Consider the following 21,515-nt stretch of genomic DNA (forward strand, 5'->3'; position numbering starts at 1 on the left):
TCTAGAAACTGCATGGGACTCAACGAGTACACTTGAGAAGTGGCCAGCGTGACTGAATTTGTATTTTATTTAAACTCATCTAAATTTAAAAACAGATACTTAATTCAGTTATTGGAAAACTTTATGTTTGGAAGGACGTGGGTGGATGGGTCTGTTTTTCTCAACGGCAAATTTTATAAAATTGAAATACACATCAAGTATTTTTGATGAAAATTGAGTGTCCAGATTGAGATGCACTGACTATAAAATACATATCAGGTTTTGAAGGCTGAGTACAGAAAAAAAGAACTATCTCATTCATAATGGTTTGTACTGATTGCATGTGAAAATGATATTTTGGATATCTTGGGTTAAATAAAATATATTATTAGATTTCACTGTTTCTTTGTCCTTTTTTTCACATTATTTTTCCATCAGTCAGCACTGTTCTAGACCTTCTTCTAGTTGTCCTTTGTACTGGAACACTGGCTAGAATCATGGCCACCCCGTCTTCCTCCACTCCCCAGCAGAGCTGCCCTCCTGGTGTTAAGAGGGTGGTGTTTTCAGAAGAAACTACTCAGTCTTCTGAGACTCACTGTGATGAAAGGGGAGAGAAGGATGGTGAGCAGGTAGAACCAGGTCTGAATTCCTACAGGAAACCCAGCTCTGATGCCAATGCAGCACCCACAGTGGGATGATAAATGCATGGGCCTGGCCCTCCAAAGACACGCTTGGCGGAGGGCTCCCACAGTCGAGGGCTCCGGTACACACAGGAGCATCTAACTCAGCCTGTGGAGCAGGGAACTCTCCCCAAGGGAGGTGGCAGTTGAGCAAAGTTGGAGCAGAATCAGAAGGCTTTCCAGCCGCCCTGTGTAGTAGCTCTGCAGGCCTGGTGGTGGCCATGCCTACTGCTAACCCAGATGCACCAACTTGGCCATCATTACCCCTCTCCCAGGGCCAGGCCTGTCCCTTGCTCCCACAGAGTAGAGCCACCCCAGGAGTCCATCAGCATGACCAGCGCCGAGCCCAGGCCTGCTGGAAACGCAGGCCAACCGCTCAGAGTAAAGAGACACAGAAGGGAGGGGGGCTGGGCCCTCCTCAGCAGGACCAGCGCTGGGACTGCAGCTTTCTGCAGCTGCCTGCCAGGTCTCTGGGGAGCACCTCCCTTCCAGGAGGCTCTGAGTTGGAAACACACAAAATGGATTTGGGCACACATCCCTAATCACAAATGCCAGGAGAGTTGGAATATCCAGCGAAGTGCTTTCCAGGCTTCTGGAAACACCTGGGAGGAGGGGCTGGAGAGCCAAAACCCAGGAACCCAGGGATGCCTGGGTGTCTCAGGGGTTGAGCATCTGCCTTTGGCTCAGGGTGTGATCCCCAGAGTCCTGGGATCAAGTCCCGCATCGAGCTCTCTGCATGGAGCCTGCTTCTCCTCCCTCTTCCTATATCTCTGTCTCTGTGTCTCTCATAAATAAATAAATAAAATCTTAAAAAAAAAAAAAGGAAAAAAAAAAAACAGGAATTCAGCCCTAATTCTGACCCAGCCAAAGGCTCACTGAGTGCCTGGGACATCATAATAACGTGTGTATATGTGTGTGTGTGTGTTACCTGCCATGGGCCAGGGCAAACAAGAGTAGAAACAAAATGCAATGGTGACGAGAGATGCCTTGTTTACCTCCAGCTACAGGGATAAGGAAGGACTTCCTGGCAGGGTGGCATTTGGGAGAACAAGTAAGTACAAAGCCTGAGAAGAGAGGCCATGGAGGCTTAGGTGGGGCGTGTCTCCCCTTGCTGACTGCCAAACTCAGTTTCCACCTACCTCTTCTCAGACACCCTCTGCAGCAGTGAGCTGACTCACCTCCATTCTCTAAGACATAAAGCTTGTCCTGTACACTCAGCACTTGGTTATTCACACTTAATGTTATTGCATTTATTACCATCAAGAACATTTTCAATGGTCTACTGCTATCATGCTTCATGTCTTGTCTCTCCAACATCACAGTCAGGGAACATAATCGATACTTTCTCGTATTCCCTGCCAGCCTGCCATACAATCTCTGTATTGGAAGGGACCCTGACAATCTTTCTATCCAGACCCCCATCCTCTCTCTCTGACGTGCCTCTGCAAGACTGACGTGCATGCTGGCTGCCTCTTTATTCTCTTTGTGCAAAACAGAATGTTGAGAACAGGTTCCTTCCATTTCAGTATCAGCTGATACTCCAAGACAAGAGCCAACTGCTTCCCATTTCAAAGTGAGAAGTAAGACCACCAGAACACAGGATAAGATGACTTGATTTAGTCAGGTTTTAAAATCCCAATCCCGGGGCACCTGATTGGCTCACTTGGTAAACATATGTCTCTTGATCTTGGGGTTTTGAGTTTGAGCCTCATGTTCGGGTTAGAGTTTACTTTAAAACAAAACAAAAAAAAAAGCCCAATCTACCCACCTCTAGAAACTTAAAGAAGTTGGAGAGGCAGAGATAGGGGTTGGTGTCGGGCAAGGATTTGAGAAGAGAACTGTCAGTGTCTAGATTCCCACCCTCCCTGTGGGGGCTCTGTCCAAGGCACAGGGGCTTCAGTGAGACCTCTTAGAAAAAGGCTCAATGCATAGTCCCTGGAACATGCAGAACTCAGTTGGCTGGTATTCCAATCATGTTGAGGGATCCAAAGGGCCAGTGACTGTGGCTGACTAGCAGCCCTGAGGGTGGAGTAAGGAGAGGTTATATTGAAGGTGGCTCACTTTCCCCAAGTCATCAGGGCAAAGGATGTATGAAGGTTTCCAAGAACCAGAACTGGCCAGATGCTGGGGCAGCAGGGGAGGGAGAAGTCGTGCAGCAGCCACCAGAAGAGACATAAGCTCCCAGTCAAGCAAACTGCAGGTGCCCACCAGGAACAGGAAGGGACCAGCTGCAAAGGACCCATGAAGGAAGGCACGAGAAAACCCAGGTGGCTAGAATAACACCAGTCGGGTGAGCCTTTTCCTGCCTCTTTCTTTCCCTCTCCCTCTTCCCAATTCTGGAGGAACCAGAGGAAGTGTTGGACGGAATGGGGGGAGAACCAAAGCACCCAGTGAAGAGAAAGAGACACAACAGCCCCACCCCCCTTCTCACTACAGGCGCCAGCCTGACACGGTTGAAGAAGGAAAAGGACGAAATATTCATTTTCAGCGAAGATTGGAGAATCTGAGCTGTTCCATGGAGCGGACATATTAATTAGTAGAGACTGGGTTTTTGTGACTGTAGTGAGTAGATGACTTTTTCTTGGATAAGAGTGACAAAAGAAGCCCTAGGACTTGCTCCAGTTTTCAGAACTGGGCACAGAACAGGTTTGGCAGAACAGCAGAAAACCAAGACTACAATTCATCTCTGCTAGATTCTATAAGTACCTCCTTGTTCAGGGTCGTGAGGACATACCGTACACAATTTCAAAAATTCGGAACATACTCTATATGGTATCCAAATATTTTTTCTTCAAAGAATAATATATCATGAAGGTTTTTCCCTTGGAGGAAAATATTCATCTATGAGTTGAACATTCCACCATATGGACATGCTGTAATTTATTTATCCAATATCTATCCAATGTTTGCTCTTGCAAATCATGCTAAAATCAAATATCTTATGCATAAATCTTCATACACATATTTGCTTCCTTCCTAAAGATAAATTCCAAGGAATGGAATTGCTAGACTAGCAGGTAGACATTTTTAAGGCTTTTTAACTCAATCGTCAAAGAGCACAGGGTCCGGAAATACATTTTTCCCTGGGTAGGATTGAGTGGTCCAGCCCAGCAGAGGTTGAGTACTTCCCACAATCTGTATAGCTTTTCTGACGTGACCAGGGAAACCAGGGAAACAATGTGACTATTGGAGGAAGTTCTTCTCATGCACAGATATGTAAGGGGAGTGAACATCACATCTGAACAAGCCTATCCTTTTTTTCCTTCTATGATGCACAGAGAATTCATTGCATGTACTTATATGGTGTCTCCCTTCCTGTCTCTTCTCAGAACCAATTTCTTGGGGACACAGTATGGAGTATGATCAAAAGCATAGATTCTAGAGTTGAACTTGCTCTTCTACCCAGTAAATGTGTTACTGAAGCAAGGGTTACCCCCAACTCTGTGTATCCTCCCTTGCAGGCTTTCTGTTATGGCTGAATTGTGTTTCCCACAAATTCATTTGTTGAACTCCTGACTGCCAGCACCTCAAAATGTGACTATATTTAGAGAACTGGTTTTTAAAGAGGTAATTAAGTTAAAATCAGATTGTTAGGGTAATTCAGTATCACCAGAGTCCTTAAAGAGGAGCTTAGGGTACAGACAACATACAGAGGAAAGACAATCTGAGGAGACAGCCATCTCCAAGCCAAAGAGAGAGATCTCAGAAGAAACTCACCCTGCTGACACCATGATCTCAAACTTCTAGCCTCCAGAACAATGAGACAATAAATTTCTGTTAAGTCACCCAGTCTGTGGTACTTTGGAATGGCAATACTAATACAAACTAATATACTTTCCAAATTGGCTCAATTGCTAAAAGTAACAAGAAGCCTCAAATTCAGTAAGTGTTCAATAAGTAATGTCATTAGTTATAAATTTCTGTTCTTACCTTACCAAAAAACTGAATCCAGGTCAGCTAAACTAATGGTTCCCAACAGGGAGTGATTTTGGACAATGCCTGGAGACATTTTTGGTGGTTGCAAACTGGAGAGAGGAGTGTCGCCAGCATCTAGTGGGTAAACTCCAGAGATGTTTCTAAACTTCTATGCAAGGGACAGCCTCCCCACAACAAAATGTCAGTATCATGGAGGTCGAGAAGTCCTGAGCTAAACCAACACTGGCAGTCACCTGGGTGTCAAGCTCTTCCATCCAGATGAGCCTCACACTCCTGGGTTGGGGAATACCCCTTTTGTGTGGTATTTCCCTCACATGTGCTATGAAGCTATCTAGTCTACCAAACAGGTAGGCTTGGCCAAACCCACCCATCTAGCAAGCACAGTGTGACATGATGGGAATCTAATCACCAGATATATTAGCAAGCTTCTACTGCAGTGCTCCTGCCTAACAATCACCAATCTGCGAGGCGAACAAAATAAGCATTTGTTTATTGCTTTATGAGGTGGCTGGGTTAGTTCTTTGTCAACTTGTGGATCAAGTGCAGGTCTGCCTCATACATCTCAGTCTGGAGCCCAAGCTGAAGGAACCCCAAGAACCGGGGCATATTCTTCCCATGGTGGAAGTTTCCAGAGGGGTGAGTAGAAACAATGGTGTCTCCTAAGGCTCAGAACTGACACACTTACCTCAGCCCACATTCCATTGGCCAAAACCCACTAGTGGGCTCCCTGTTACCTACAAGATAAAGTCCAAATGTCTTAGACTGCCTTCAGTTCTTCATTGAAATCAGACAGACTAGAATAGACAAGCATCTTTCCAAAGTCTTTAGCAGACACCAAAGGGCTTCATTGCCCATCTCTTTAGCTTTCTCTGGCTATGCTTGCAGCTCCCAAATGGGGCTGTCATACTATTTCACACCAATGGGACTTTACAGATGCCACCACACTTCTCAGTCCGCCCACCCAGAATGCCTTTTCTCCATCTGCACTTGGAGACTTCCTCATTCTCCAACTCCCCGTTCATGTGTCCTCTTCTCTGCAAGGCTCCTCAGCCCAACCAGAACTAAATTTTTTGCTTTGGCTATCACTGGACCTAGACCCATCTGTCCGGTCACTTCTCACATGTCATTGCCCTTATCTCTACACACTTAGGGAGTACTCTGCAGGCAAAAACAGTTCATTCTCAGGTCCCTAGCACCCAAATACTCAATATTTATTGAAGTAGTGTAGGAGGAAGCAAACAAATGATTCAATGAATGAATGAATGAATGCTGGGTCCCATTTCAGCTATGAGGACTTCTCACTAAGTTACTCAGACAATGAGTTGCCTCTCAAAAGTCACTCTCCTCCTCTTCCTTGGGAACCAAAACCCAAATTTTAAACTGAGAACATTATCACTCATTTCTCAACCACCCTTGCAGTGAGGTGTGCCTATGAAACTAAGTTCTAGCTGACAACACATAAGCAGAAATGTTGTATGTGATATGCTGAATGGCTTCTTAATAGGAAAAGAACAAGCCTTTTTCCATTCCTCCTTCCTGCTGCCTGGAATTTAGATGTGATGGCAGGAGCCTTAGCAGCGATCTTGAACTATAAGAATGGAAGGTACATGTGGCAGAGTAGAAAGACAGAAGGTGTGCGGGTGTCTGACAATTCATAGAGCTGTCTTAGCAGCGCCCACTACTTACCTCCAAAATTCTTTTACATAAGACAAAACATTCTTAGATGTTTTAGCCACTGTAGTCGAGCCTCTGATTACTAAATAAATTTAATTCAAAAGCACACTTTAAATATTTCTGCGTCTTCACTGGGTGAACACATCTTCACCTCAGTGCATATACACCCACTTTTCTATCAGTGGCTCTGGTTTCTCTACACAGTCGTTAAGGATTGGTGAAAAAAGAAATCTGCTCATTTCCAGCTCACTCTTTGCATTGCTGCTATTGGTCTCCCTTTCTACTGAACACTCAGTGGGGAGAAAGTAAGGTTTTACCACTGAGGTAGGGCCAGGAGATTTTTATAAATTCAGTTTCTAACCCCTCTGGCAACAGGTAAATTCTATCACTTTTCTCCTGGGTAATATTAATAGTTTACAAATGAAACCAAAGTCCTTGAGTACAGCCACCTCTCCAAACATCTCTCCATCTCACATGGAGGACAACCCTTTACGCCCCATGATCTCCACAGGCTTAGCACACACGGCAATCATTTGTCAGCCCGCCTCTGCCTACTTGATACAGGCCGGTCCTCTGGCTGCTGTCCAACTGCAGGGACTCCCTACTCCCTGCATCAGCCTCCAGCCAGCCAGCCCTTTAATCACTGACTCTAACTCCCCTTATCCACACCTGCCCTGTACTAATCCAGTATCTCTGCGGAACAATTAGCCTTCCAAATAGAGGTAGTTTCTTCTCCTACCTATTCTCTCCATGGACAATGGACTGATAGATAGAGGTATAAAATAGGGCAGAGATCACAGAGTTCATCTAGAGCAGTGATTTGCAGAGTATTTATATTTTAAACCCTGGAAGCCTTTGTTCGTCTGAAATCTTAGGGGAAGCCAAATATGGAAAGTAGATAAAGTTAGAGCCACTTGAAAGGCAAGAGAGTTTGAAGGGAATCCAGAGACTGGTTTGCCCTCCCTCCCCACCCAGCAGTTTTAGGGACTGCTCCTCTCAAAAACCCTTGTCTCTATGCCTCAACATATGCTCTTCTTCTTTCTGCCCAGATACACCTCTTCCGGGTGTCTGTGTGGGTCATCCTGCCTTCCAATCAAATTCCTAAACAAATGTCACCTCTTGTGAGAGTCTTTTCCTGCCACTTATCCAAAGTCACTCCAACCCCAAGTCACAGCCTCTTCTTTCAGGCTGCATTAGCATTAGCTCAGGTCCTCCAAGAAACAGATGCTGAGATGGAAGAACAAAATGCAAACTTTTATCAGAGCGAAGGTGTGAGACAGTAAAGAAGGGATGTGGGATGGGCTAGGAGAGCTGGTAAGCTGCCATGAAGAGGTGTGCCTGAAGGAAGGAGACTGTGCGGAGGCGGCAGGGCGGGGGGGGGGTGTGGGGGAGAAAGGAAGGAGAGGGTAAGAAGTCTTAGGCCACAGTACATTTCTAAGAAAAATTGAGCAAGACCACCAGAGAGTATCCAAACTCAAGGATTCCTTCACTGAGTCTTGTGCCATGCTCAGTTATTGCTGAGGAACAGCCCCTGAGAAGCATGGTCCTAGTCAAACACAGTGAGGGATTTCAGAATACAGAGTCTCTCTCGGTCACTTACACACCCTGCAGTCTGAGATCAGAGAGGCCCATTCTTATGGCTGCCACATTTTTCTTCACAGCACTTTCACCATCTGATGTTGTTACATTTAGTGTTTGTTAATATCATTCCCCAGATACAATGTAAACTCTGTGATAATAAGGACATGCCTGGCTTGTTAACCACTATATCCTCAGCTCCTAGAAAACTGCTGGCAAATAGAATGTGGTTAACAAATACTTGTTGGGTGGATGGATGGATGGATGGATGGATGGATGGATGGATGGATGAATGGATGGATGATGGATGGGTAAGTGGATGGGTGGGTAGATAGATAGTTGGATAAATGGATGGATGGAAGTTGAGTGGATGAAAAAAAAAGGAAGTTGAGTGGATGGGTACTTGTGGAGTAGATGGGTGCATGAATGGGTAGATGGGTGCATTGGTCAATGGATGGGTGTGTGTTTGGGTGGCTGGATGAGTGCGTGAATGGATGGATAAATGGATAGTCTGGGCCACAAAGGAGGTATAACATGAAAGGAACAGTGTAAAAATCTCAAAGTTGTGTTGTTGATCAAAGGAAAAACAAAAAGTATCATCACGTGTTACCAGGGATACAGGAGAACAGAATGTAACTGAGGGGCCTCCAAGAATGCTGTTTCCTTGAAGAAGAGAGATAGGATTCAGGGAAGCCATACAGGTGATGAGAGCTCAGCCAAGAGTTTCAGAACATAGGGTAGTTTTTTGGCCATGCGTTGCAATTCATCCAGGCTGAGAGACTTATATTTACTTTTCTGAAACTAAAGAGATGCAAACTCGTGGCCATGAAAAAATTAAAAGGTAATCTAACCTCCTTTCCTTTGAAAACACACACCCCACATATACTCAGACATTGGGCTTCTCTTGAGTATGACCATTAATGACTTAGGCATAATGTTATGCCTCTCCTTCCCACCCCACACACAAACCCACCACCCTAACACCACGTTGTAGAAGTCACTTTCCTGGCTACAAACGCTGAGACTCTAGATCACATGGAGATCTAACTCTACCATCTACATTTCAGTCAGGAAGATCTGAGGAGATTAGATTTAAGGTAGCAGGGATGTGAACATGCTAAAAGGGGAATGGCTTCTCCATGAGTCAATACTAAAATCTAAAGTGATCTTCCTCCCTTATTAATAAAAACAAAATAGCACAAGCCCCATATAAGAATGTCTGCTCTTAATTTATAGGGTTTTCCAAAATACATGGGCTTTCTCTGATATGACAAGTTCAACTGATTTGTGTAACAAACCATAAAATTAAATGTATGTACTTAAGGGACTGGGGTTGCCAAATGGATTCTCTAAAGTAACTGCCTTTTTGATTCGCTGCAACACTTTTAGCTAAAGCTGGTATAATGCTCTGAACACTTCAATAAAAAATGGAATCTCACAAACCTCCAAGAAGCTAAGGGCAACCTCCAACTTTTAATAATAGAGTTTAGGCAGCCACTAAGGACCAAGAGAAGTCTACAGTGTTTGATGGATTTGAGTTTATGAAAGCAGCTATCATTTTTGTCCCATTGACCCAGGGATGGGGTCAGAAAGGGGCCTCAGGGACCATAGCAGGAGATGAGAAGGCGTAGCATGACAGAGGGGGGCTGTAAGCACCCACTACCCCTTTCCTTCTCCAATCAATACACCACACTTTCATCTGACATACATGCTGGGCTTTGTAGTAAGCTTTCATAGGTCTGAATCAACAATGTGAATAGCACTAGTCACTGAGATGACATAACACTTGTATCAGAACCTTCCCATAAGTCCCCAGGGGGTTACCCATATAAGATTCACTGACATATTTCTCACTCCCCAACACCGAAGGCCAATCTCCTAAATAGAACAGACATTGTCTGGCACACACTGTTTACTGTAGCTCTTAATGGAAAAGTTATAAAAAAAAATAAACACTACTTCAATGAACATTTGTTGAGTTCTGACCCTGTGCTAGACATCAGGGATACAAAGGTGAGTATAAGATCATCCTTTCTCACAAATAACTTACAGAAAGAGGAGGCACAAAGGCAACATGAACATATGTTGAATCATTTAAAATGTATTCACCTGAAAGTAACAGAATATCTCCCCAAATGTGACTTAGGCAACAGGAGGTTATTACTATACCTCACATAACAAAAAGGATGAGGGAGAAAGCTCCTAATGTGGTTCAGCAGCTCTGGGATGGAAGGGATTTGCTTCACTCTCTCTGTGATTCTCTTGGCTTTCCCCTCATAGTTGCAAGATGGCTGCTAGGGCTCCAAACATCATTTCTCAGAGAATTACATTCAACAATAGAAATGGAAAGGCAGGGTGTTCTCTGCATTACTCTTTTATTGTCATGGAGGAAAATCTTTCCCAAGAATCCCTTAGTTGATTTTCTTTCTTTCTTTTTTTTTTCTTTTTTGTTTTTAAAGATTTTATTTATTTATTCATGAAAGACACAGAATGAGAGGTAGAGGCACAGGCAGAGAGAGGCAGGCTCCATGCAGGGAGATTGATGTGGGACTCAACCCTGGAACCCCAGGATCACGCCCTGAGCCGAAGGCTGGCGCTCAACAGCTGAGCCACCCAGGTATCCCCCCCTTGAGTTAGTTGATTTTCTATCCAATCTCTGTGAGCAGGAACAGATCACATCCCAGACCTTAGCTGCAAGGCAGGCTGAGAAAGAGAATGTCAGGTTTTCTCAGCCTCTGCAGGGAGAGACAGATTCTCCCAGCAAGTAAACAGGAGAAGGAACCATTGTGAGTAAGCAATCAACAAGATCTGTCAGGCGTAATGACAAGGAGGTGTAAGGCCAACTATGGGAGCTTAGAGGAAGCACACCTGTCCCACCAAGAGAAGAATCCCTGGAGCTGATAACACCTGAGGTGAATATTAAAGAATAAATAGGATTTAGCAAGATAAAGACGAAGAGATGATAAAAGGAGTGAGTGGACCAAGATTCCAGGTAAAGGAGTTACATTAGCAAAAGCACAGAATGGTAAAGAGCAAGAGGCCAGCACCAGTTTAGCAATCTTAGAGCATCTAGCAAGAAATGAGACTCAGCCAGTGTCAGAGGCATGGTCACGAAGGCCTCCTAGGCTGTCTGCAGGAGCTTGAACCCACAAAATAGGCCAGAAATTGCAGATTCCAGAGCCAGGAGGCCAAAACCAACCTCCAGATGTGTTCTGTTTGGTGAGCACAGTGTTTGCATTCTGAATATAATGGCTAGAGGCAAGGCACTTCTCACCCACTGAACCCCTTTCTATTGTCTTCCACCTGGCCTCCCTCCTTCATATAAACTGTCTCCCTGTTCTCTTAAGACTTTTGAGCTTGCCTCCTCTGAGTAGGCTCTGGGGAGCCATCAAAAGATCTTACATAGGGAAATGGTACTGCCATTTCTACATCTTATATTAACCTCTTAATTCCCCTAATGGGGAAGTTACAGTTACAAGAACATGGCTGGAGATAAGAAGGTAGTAGAAGGTATATTTTTCAGGACTCTTGATAGCAAGTGTCAAAATGCAGCTCAAAACCAGTATAAATTATTAAAAAGGATATATTTGTTTACATAACATTCTCTTTAAAGTAAGCTCTATGCCCAACATGGGGCTTGAACTCATGACCCCAAAATCAAGAGTCCCAAACTTAGGGGCCTAGGTGGCTCAGTTGGTTAAGCATCTGTTTTCAGCTCAGGTCATGATCCCAGGGATTAAGTCCAGCATTAAGGCTCCCTGCTCAGTGGGGAACCTGCTTCTCCCTTTGCCCTTCTCCTGCTTGTGACCTCTCTCTCTCTCTCATATAAATAAATAAAATGTTTAAAAAAAAAAAAAAAGAGTCCCATACTCTATGCACTTAGCCAGCCATGTGCCCTCAACTTCAAAAAAAAAAAAAAAAGGCAGGAAAAAATTAAATTGAATATGCATACAGAAAGGGAATCCACACCAACAAGGAATTCCAAAGACAATGAGGCAATATGAACCCTGCATGAGCTAAGGAAAAAGGTAGGGGCCTGAGGACACAAATGGAGAAAATTTGTTAGCAAGGAGGTAAAGGAGATGTTCGGAAAAACAAGATTGTTGTATCATCCAGATGAGTTCTTTTGGCAAAGGGGGCGGGTGCTACTTTATACTTGTCTTCCGGTTGCAGGCTCTCCTTCTCAATGTAAATTTAGGCAGTCAGGGAGGAAGCAGAGCACTTCTCTTGCATATGCTGGGTTTTTATTACTTTTAACTCAAAATAATCTTCATGCCAAAGGAGGACATTTTGGGGCAGCCTGCCCTGTGACCCTACAGAATTGGGCTCCTGCCTGGAACTTCCCTGGAAGTTCTACATATTAAAAGTTGAGCTGGAAAATTGTTCCATCTCGTGGAGCTAGTCTTTTTTTTTTTTTTTCTTTTAAGATTTTATTCATTTATTCATGAGAGACACAGAGAGAGAGGTACAGACATAGGCAGAAGAAGAAGCAGGCTCCATTCAAGGAGCCCAATGTGGGACTTGATCCCAGGACTCCAGGATCACACCCTGAGCCAAAGGCAGATCCTCAGCTGCTGAGCCACCCAGGCATCCCTCATGGAGCTAGTCTTAGTCCTGACCATAGGTTAGTTCAGTTAAACTCATTTCAGGATACTGATGTGTTCTCAAAGTTAGGCCTATGCTTCAAGAAATAAAGGATTGGGGGGATCCCTGGGTGGCTCAGCAGTTTAGTGCCTGCCATCGGCCCAGGGTGTGTTCCTGGAGTTCCAGGATCGAGTCCCACGTCAGGCTTCATACATGAAGCCTGCTTCTCCCTCTGCCTATGTCTGCACCTCTCCCACTCTCTGTGTATCTCATGAATAAAAAAATAAAATCTTTAAAAAAAAAAAAAAGAAATCAGGATTACACAAGAGGCATTTCTATGGGGAAAAAAAGAAAAACAATGGTTAATGATTAAGTCATAATATAAATCAGTTTTTAAGTCCTGAGGATAGCCAGTGGAGAAGAATTCTAGATGTCAAGCCCAAAGCATCATCAGATACAGTGAAAGTAGGCATGACAGTCAACAGATTTTCCTGGTTTGTAGTTCAAATATCTCAGGATCTTTGAAGATCCCACACAGCAATAGGCATGGGACTGTCTACACATGAGCTGTTGTGGTTTCTCTGAAGTTTATATCAAGTCGTTCATATTCAGTTTCCATGAATTCAGGAAAAAAGGGCAGTTTTAGTTCTTAAATGAATATGACTTACAGGCGGGAGGAAAATGAGACGTGTTCGTTTGGAGAGTGATAGGCACTAGAAGAAATCAGGATCTGGTCTAATTTATAATAAACAGTATTAGAATCTAATAATTACTAGGGTATGTTATCAAGACATTTTTATCTTTCTATAATCACCCTCATTTTTAACAAAGATAGGCAAATTAATGTATTCGCAAAGTAAATCTAGTTTTTAACACCTTGCCCTAATTATTTACATAAGCAAAGCAAGAATAGTGATTGGCCATAGAGGTTCCTTTATTTTTTTTTTTTAAGATTTTATTTACTGGGGCACCTGGGTAGCTCAGTTGTTGACCATGAGATCTAGCCCCACATAGGGCTCTGTGCCGGGCTTGGAATCTGCTTGAGATTCTCTCTCTCCCCCTGCCTCTTTCTCTCCACCCCTCCCCTGCATTCTCCAACTCTCTCTCTCTCTCTCTCTAAAATAAATAAATAAAAAATTTTAAGCAAGATTTTATTTATTTATTTATTTATTTGTTTGTTTGTTTGTTTATTTAAGAGAGTGTGTGAGCAAGCGAGCAGGGGGAGGGGTAGACAGAGAGAGAGAATCTTAAGCAGAATCCACACTAAGTGTAGACCCCCAAGTGGCTAGATCTCACAAGGCTCAGATCATGAGCTGAGCCAAAATTAAGTCGATCGTTTAACCAACTGAGTCACCCAGGTACCCCTATACTGAACTTTTAATAGCCCAACCAAAACTTGCACCAAATACTTGCCAGACTTTCCCTATAGTACCCATGGATTTGGGTGAATTCCTCTCTTCTCCACGTCCCTGGTATATCCTGAGATTCCTGCACCTGCCAAGAAGTGACCTTCTTTACTTACCTGATAAAGCTGCTAGAAACTGTATGCAAGGTATCAGGCCAACATCTCCATGGGGTTTATTGGTTCCATAAAGTCAACCTTAGTTCCTTAAATCTATCTGGTCATATCTGAGTCTGTACAGGTCTCAAATGGAACATTCAAGTCAAAGCCTTGATAATATAAGCAATGTTTCCAATGGTGTACGTGAAGAATGGATTCTTATTGAACTTCTGTAAATAAATACATTGCCATTAGAATATAAGAATAATATATATATATGAATATTCACTGAGTCTTTTAATTCTAGAGGGTTCAAGTAGAAAGAAAGGATAAATACTTCAATTCTGCTTATAATGATATAATTTACCAAATTGATGTAGGTCAGTTAGCTTAAGAGAAAATATTTACTTAGAACTAGAAAAAGACATTTTAAAAAGCCAGCAATGTTTTAAACAAAAAGTCAGGGATCCCTGGGTGGCTCAGCAGTTTGGTGCCTGCCTTTGGCCCAGGGTGCAATCCTGGAGTCCTGAGATCGAGTCCCACGTCATGCTCCCTGCATGGAGCCTGCTTCTCCCTCTGCCTGTGTCTCTTCCTCTCTCTCTCTCTCTCTCTCTCTCTCTCTCTCTCTCTCTCTCTCACATGAATAAAAAATTAAAAATTAAAAAAATTAATAATCTAAAAAAATCATAAAAATTACTATTCTCCTTTTGAGTTCATTCAGTCCCATATTATTAATTGTTGTATTGCTTGAATCCAGTTTTTCCATTAGTTTTGGAAATTCTTACCTACTTCAGTTTTATGATCATAAGGTTATCAGAAACCTGCACTCAAGAGGTTTTTTCAGGGCACCTGGGTGGCTCAGTGGTTGAGCGTCTGCCTTTGCCTCAGGGCGTGATCCCGGGGTCCTGGGATGGAGTCCTGCATTGGGCTCCCTGCAGGGAACCTGCTTCTCCCTCTGCCTGTGTCTCTGCCTCTCTCTGTGTGTCTCTCATGAATAAATAAATGAAATCTTTTTTTTTAAAAAAAAGTTTTTTCCTATGCATCTCACTGAAGAAGAAACACATTTGTAAGAGTATCAGTATAAATCCTAACGCAAAGGATAAGACTTAAAAATGGCCATGGTTAAAGATTTTATTAGAATTCATTATAATGCAATCAGCAAGGAAATTTTGCTATTTCTGTGACATACAACACTCAAGATAATAACAAATAAGGATATCAGATTTCTAGGAATTTTATACATTTTTTAAACTCTCGCTTTAAAAATGCCCACATAAATATAATCTTAACAAAGTTTAGTTCACTTATTTGACAAGGTTTCCTGTTTAACATACCAAATAAGTCTAATGTTTCATAAAATTCTTTAAGATTTCCAGGAGTCCCCTGGAACATCTCAGACTGTAGTCAAAAGATTTTATTTTATAGAAAAGGAAAGAAAACTTCCAAAATCATTTTATGAGGCCAGGATTACCCTCACACCAAAACCAAATAAAGGCATCACCAAAAAAGAGAACTACGCATCAATAAACCTGATGAACATAGATGCAAAAATTTTCAATAAAATACTAGCGACAGTACATAAAAAGATCATTTACTACAATCAAGTGGGATTTATTGCTGGGATGTAAAGGCGGTTCAATATTCACAAATCAACGAACGTGATACATCACATTAATAAAAGAAAGGATAAGAACCATATGATCATTTCAATAGATGCAGAAAAATCATTTGACAAAGTACAACATCCATTCATGATAAAAACCTTCAACAAAGTTGGTGTAGAGGGAATATACCTCAACATCATCAAGGCCATATATGAAAAATCCACAGCTAACATCATTCTAAATGGGGAAAAACAGCTTTACCTTTACAGTCAAGAATAAGACATGGATGTCCACTTTCACTACTGCTCCCTATAGTAGTACTGGAAGTCCTAGCCACAGCAATCAGACAACAAAAAGAAGTAAAAGGCATCCAAATTGGCATAGAAGAAGTGAAATTTTCACTATTTGCAGATGATGTGATACTATATATAGAAAATTCAAAAGACTACCAAAAAACTACTAGAACTGATGAACAAGTTATTAAAGTTGTGGGATCAACACGCAGAAATCTGTTGCATTTCTATATACTAATAATGAAGCAGCAGAAAGAGAAATTAAGGAATCAATCCCATTTACAACTGCACCAAAAACGGTAAAATACCTAAGAATAAACACCTAACCAAAGAGGTAAAAGACTTGTACTCTGAAAACAATAAAACACTGATGAAAGAAATTGAAGAGGACATAAATGGAAAGATATTCCATGCTCATGGATTTGAAGTACAAATGTTGTTAAAATGTCTATACTACCCAAAACAATCTATACATTTAATGCAATCTCTATCAAAATATCACCAGCATTTTTCACAGATCCAGAACAAACAATTCTAAAATTTGTATGTAAGCACAAAAGACCTTGATTGGACAAGTCAACTTTGAAAGAAAAACAAAGCTGGAAACGTCACAATTCCAGACTCTAAGTTATATTACAGTGCTGTAGTAAGCAAAACAGCATAGTACTGGCACACAAAAAAATCACATAGATCAATATAGAACAGAACAGAAAACTCAGAAATGAACCCACAATTATATGATCAATTAATTTTTGACAAAGCAAGAAAGAATATCCAATGGCAAAAAGACAGCCTTTTCAAATAAATGGTGTTGGGAAAACTGGACAGCAGCATGCAGAAGAATGAAACTGGACCACTTTCTTACACTATATGCAAAAATAACTTCAAAATCGATGAAAAACCTAAACGTGAGACCTGAAACCATAAAAATCCTAGGAGAGAACACAGGCAGTAACTTCTTTGACACCAACCCATAGCAACTTCTTTCTAGGAATGTCTTTCACAGCAAAGGAAACAAAATCAAGAATAAACTATTGGGACTACATCAAAATTAAAAGTTTTTGCACAGAGGAGGAAACAATCCACAAAACTAAAATGCAACCTGTGGAATGGGGGAAGATATTTGCAAATGACAAATCTGATAAAGGGTTCTTATCCAAAATATATAAAGAACTTATGAAACTCAGCGGTGCCTAATTGGCTCAATTGGTAGGGCATGTGACTCTTGATTTTGATGTCATGAGTTCAAGCCCCACATTGGGCATAGAGCTTACAAAAACAAAAACAAATTCATAAAACTCAATACCCCCCCAAAAAATTGATCCAGTTAAAAAATGGGCAGAAGGCATGATTTGACATTTTCTAAAGAAAACATGCAGATGGTCAATAGACATGTGAAAATATGCTCAGCATCACTCATTGTCAGGGAAATACGAATCAAAACTACAATGAGATATCATCCCACACCCATCAAAATGGCTAAAATCAACAACACAAGAAACAACACATATTGACAAGAATGTGAATAAACGAGAACCCTGCACTGTTGATGGGAATGCAAACTGGTGCAGCCACCCTGGAAAACAGTATGGAGCTTCCTCAGAAAGTACCCTGGGGCATCTAGCTGGCTCCGTTGGAAGAGCATGCAGCTTTTGATCTCAGGGTCATGAGTTTGAGCCCCATATTGGGGGTAGAGTTTACTTTAAAAAATTCATTAAATTAAATGTAGGAAAAGAATACAAAAATAATAATTTCAAAGGATACATACACCCCCATGTTTATACCAGCATTATCCATAATAGCTAAATTATGGAAACAGCCCAAATGTCCATTGATTGATGAAAGGATAAAGAAGATGAGGTGTATATATATATTATACCATACACCATATATCATACATACACCATAATATATACATACACAATAATATATATAATATATTATTATTTATATATTATTAATATATTATATATCATATAACATTATATATATACACAATAGAATATACAATAGAATATTACTCAACCATAAAAAAGAATGAAATCTTGCCTTTGCAATGGCATAAATGGAGCTAGAGAGTATTATGCAAAACTGAAATAAGTCAGTCAGAGAAAGACAAATACCATATGATTTCACCTATATGTGGAATTTAACAAAACAAATAAGCAAAGGGGGAAAAAGAAAGATTGGGAAAGAGAAGCAAACCAAGAAACAGACTCTTAATTATAGAGAACCACACTGTTGGTTTACCAGAAAGGAAGTAGGTGAGGTGGAGGGGAAGAAATAGACGATGAGGATTAAGAAGTGTATTTGTTGTAGATGATCACAGGGTGATGTATGGAAGTGCTGAATCATTATATTGTACACCTGAAACTAATATTACACTATATCTTAACTAACTGAAATTTAAATAAAAACTTTAAAGAAAATTTTATTTTAGAATTTGATTTTGGGAAGTATGCCCCCCCCAAAATCAAAATTTTTGACCAATTAAAATCACAGATCATTATAAAACATTTAATTACCCATTTAACAAAAGTGACAATAAAAGATACCAAAGACAAATACATAAAGTTACATAGCCAAGAGCAAAATCTAGTTGGTTTTTTGTTGTTGTTGTTATTTTGTTTTGTTTTTCAACTAAATCAAAGACTTGATAAACATAGGAAATTATTTTGGCAAAACAGATCCTTTGCTTTCTAGGCAGATAACTTTTAAAGATAAAACCATTTACAATTTATTATTAAGAGTAGATCAATAGTTTAAGAAAACTTTTTTCTTTTAAATAAGAGAAAACAAAAATTTTAACTTTTGCACCAGTGTATTTATTTAAAACTCACTTACTTACCTAAATTTATTCTAATCTTAACCAGTACTGACCAAACACAAAATTCCCTTCTAAAGACTCCTTCTCTATAAATCTTCTACAACTTTCCTGTTTACATTCAGAGTTTGTCCTGTTTTTCTTCTTTAATTAGTCTTATTTTAGAACAAAATTACTTTCCTTTCTCTCGACAAAAGTATATCCCCATTCCACATATTTTCCTTTCTTACTTTGCTTACATGCAAAGTTGTTTACCTTATTTCTAGTAGTCTTTTTTTTTAAGATTTTATATATTTATTCATGAGAGACCCAGAGAGAGAGAGAGAGAGGCAGAGACACAGGCAGAGAGAGAGAAGCAGACTCCATGCCAGGGAGCCTGATGTAGGACTCGATCCCGGGACTCCAGGAGATCCCAGGCTGAAGGTGGTGCTAAAGGGCTGAGCCACCTGGGCTGCCCTCTAGAAGTCTTATTGCATTTACTGGAATTCTTCATACTTACAAACCTTCATTTCTAGTGTAAACTAAATAGTGAGCAATTGAAAGATGGTTTGTTATACCAATATTTTTGGTTAGAAAATTTATGAAAATTTTTATAATTTCTAAACATGTATTTTTCATAGTACAGTTTTTAAATAAAGCACAAACCAAGTTTACTAATAAATTATATTCATTTTAGTTTCTCTACAGTAAGACAGAAGTAGACAAACTTGTTTAGTATTTAATATTTCATTATCTTATCTTACTTGGAAATGATCTAGATACTCAAACTTAGCTCACCATGTAATTTAGCAAAACTCCAAAATGTTTTGTAAGTTTACCCATAAATATAAACATTTTAATCTTATTTACATCTATTTAATATACTTGTTCTTAACAATTATGTTTAGATTACCTATAAAACTTCATGAGACATTTGACAAAGTCAACTATTATTCTAATTTTTTTGACAAATTTGCAACAAAGACAAGTACCCATCCGATCTTCATTAAGCACAGGTAAAATAATTTTTAACATTTAATGTATAACTCCAAAGAAAATTTTCTTTTAATGAAACCAACAATCTTAAATTAGCTTTAGTACTATCCCCGATTTACATGAACTTGATAAAACATTTGAGCTAGTTTCTGACTTTTGGAATGCCCACTTCTTACAAGTGCTTGCCTTCAACCAACTAAATAGAGCTCTTATACAAGTGAATTTCAGCAATATCATCCGGAGGTAGAAAAAAATAAAACACACATAGACATATACACAGAAAAGATGTAAACAATCTTTTAGCCTTTGTTCTTACTAATATTTGTGGGAAAGACATTAAAAGCCCAATTTACAAATTCCTCCCCCTCTCCCCCCCCCCTCTCTCTTTAAATGAAAACTGTTTCCTGGGGATCCCTGGGTGGCTCAGCAATTTAGCACCTGCCTTCAGCCCAGGGCGTGATCCTGGAGTCCTGGGATCGAGTCCCACGTCGTGCTCCCTGCATGGAGCCTGCTTCTCCCTCTGCTGTGTCTCTGCCTCTCTATATATATCTCTCCCTCTCTCTCTCTCTGTCTCTCATAAATAAATAAATAAAATCTTTAAAAAAAAAAAAAAGAAAGAAAAGAAAACTGTTTCCCTAAAGTTCCCAGTTGTTTCTACCTCAAAGAATTGCTCTGAGGTCCTAGAAAAGATGAGGGCAGAAAATTTACATCACCAAGGCAAAGAGAAAGCACCTATATTTTGTCTGAGGTGAAGAGTTGGAACATATGGGTCTAAGAGGTGCTAGAGTCTGGGCACAAAAGCCATTCATTCTAGCAGTTTGTATTTCTTTTAACCCCTTTTATTTCTTCAGTCTCAGGCAACTGTAGGCTGTATTTACATTATAAAGACAGAAGATTTATATTTCATGGTACAGAAAGATTGCAAAATAATGTTTTGGGGTTTTTTTTTTTCAGAGTTTCAGGGAAATTTTGATTTAAAATTCACCTTCCTCTCTCCTGAGTACAGGATAATTTTGTTCCAATCTTCATCTTTAAAATATCCACAAACATTTCAGAAGAATAGGCAAGGTTGGGGATTGGCAGATAGATGAGCCTTGACTTTTTTCTGGAGTTCCATTTCTGGTTTTATGGAGATTTGTAAGATAATGAGTTGTTTTTAATTCCCCCCAAAGAACTATATTACAGCCTAAATGTTATGCAATTGGCCTGACTTTTTAGCTAAATTTGCTTTGTTATACTAGGAAGATATTTAACTAAAATTGGAATAAAAAGATTTTTGTCTGTATAAAGGATTTCAATAAAAGCCCTCTAATTCTGTTAGTCCCTGAACATTGTTGTTTTTTTCTTTTCACAGATCATTTGTAGGAGGGACTAGGAGAAATTTTGGTCCCTTTTCCCTCTGAAGGGAAGGTAGCAAATAAGTCATTAGCCTTTTACATTTCTCTCTGAATTTTGTAGGATCTTTTAAAAGTAGAAGTAAGACAGCTTATACTTTAAAAGATTTTGCCACTAAGGGTGTCTGGGTGGCTCAGTCAGTTAAGTGCTGGCCTCTTGGTTTTAGCTCAGATCATGATCTTAGGGTCCTCGAAATCAAGTCCTACAGTCCTGCATCAGGGTCCTGGTTCAGTGCAGTCTGTTTGTCCCTCTCCCTCACCCTCTGCTCCTCCCTTCACTCATGCTGTCTTTCTCAAATACATATATACATACATACATACATACATATATACATACATACATAAAATCTTTAAAAGATTTTGCCACCATCCAAGAGGTACAAATTCTTTTGCAATGAGGTGGGGAGTTCTAATATACACATGCAAAGAACACTGCATAGGAATGCCTGAAGTTGGCAGAGCCCAATTCTCAATTCCTGGACTGTAGGAGCAA

General features: G+C 40.5%; 1 long non-coding RNA gene across 4 annotated transcripts in view; it reads right to left on the bottom strand.

Annotated features, from left to right (window-relative positions):
- The window catches only part of LOC129502640 (uncharacterized), a 50,894-nt gene that overhangs the window by 3,839 nt on the left and 25,540 nt on the right, over window positions 1–21,515 (bottom strand). The gene's annotated exons all lie outside the window — the stretch shown is intronic.

The sequence above is a fragment of the Nyctereutes procyonoides genome, unplaced genomic scaffold (assembly GCF_905146905.1).
Source record: "Nyctereutes procyonoides isolate TBG_1078 unplaced genomic scaffold, NYPRO_anot_genome, whole genome shotgun sequence".
Classification (NCBI taxonomy): Eukaryota; Metazoa; Chordata; class Mammalia; order Carnivora; family Canidae; genus Nyctereutes; species Nyctereutes procyonoides.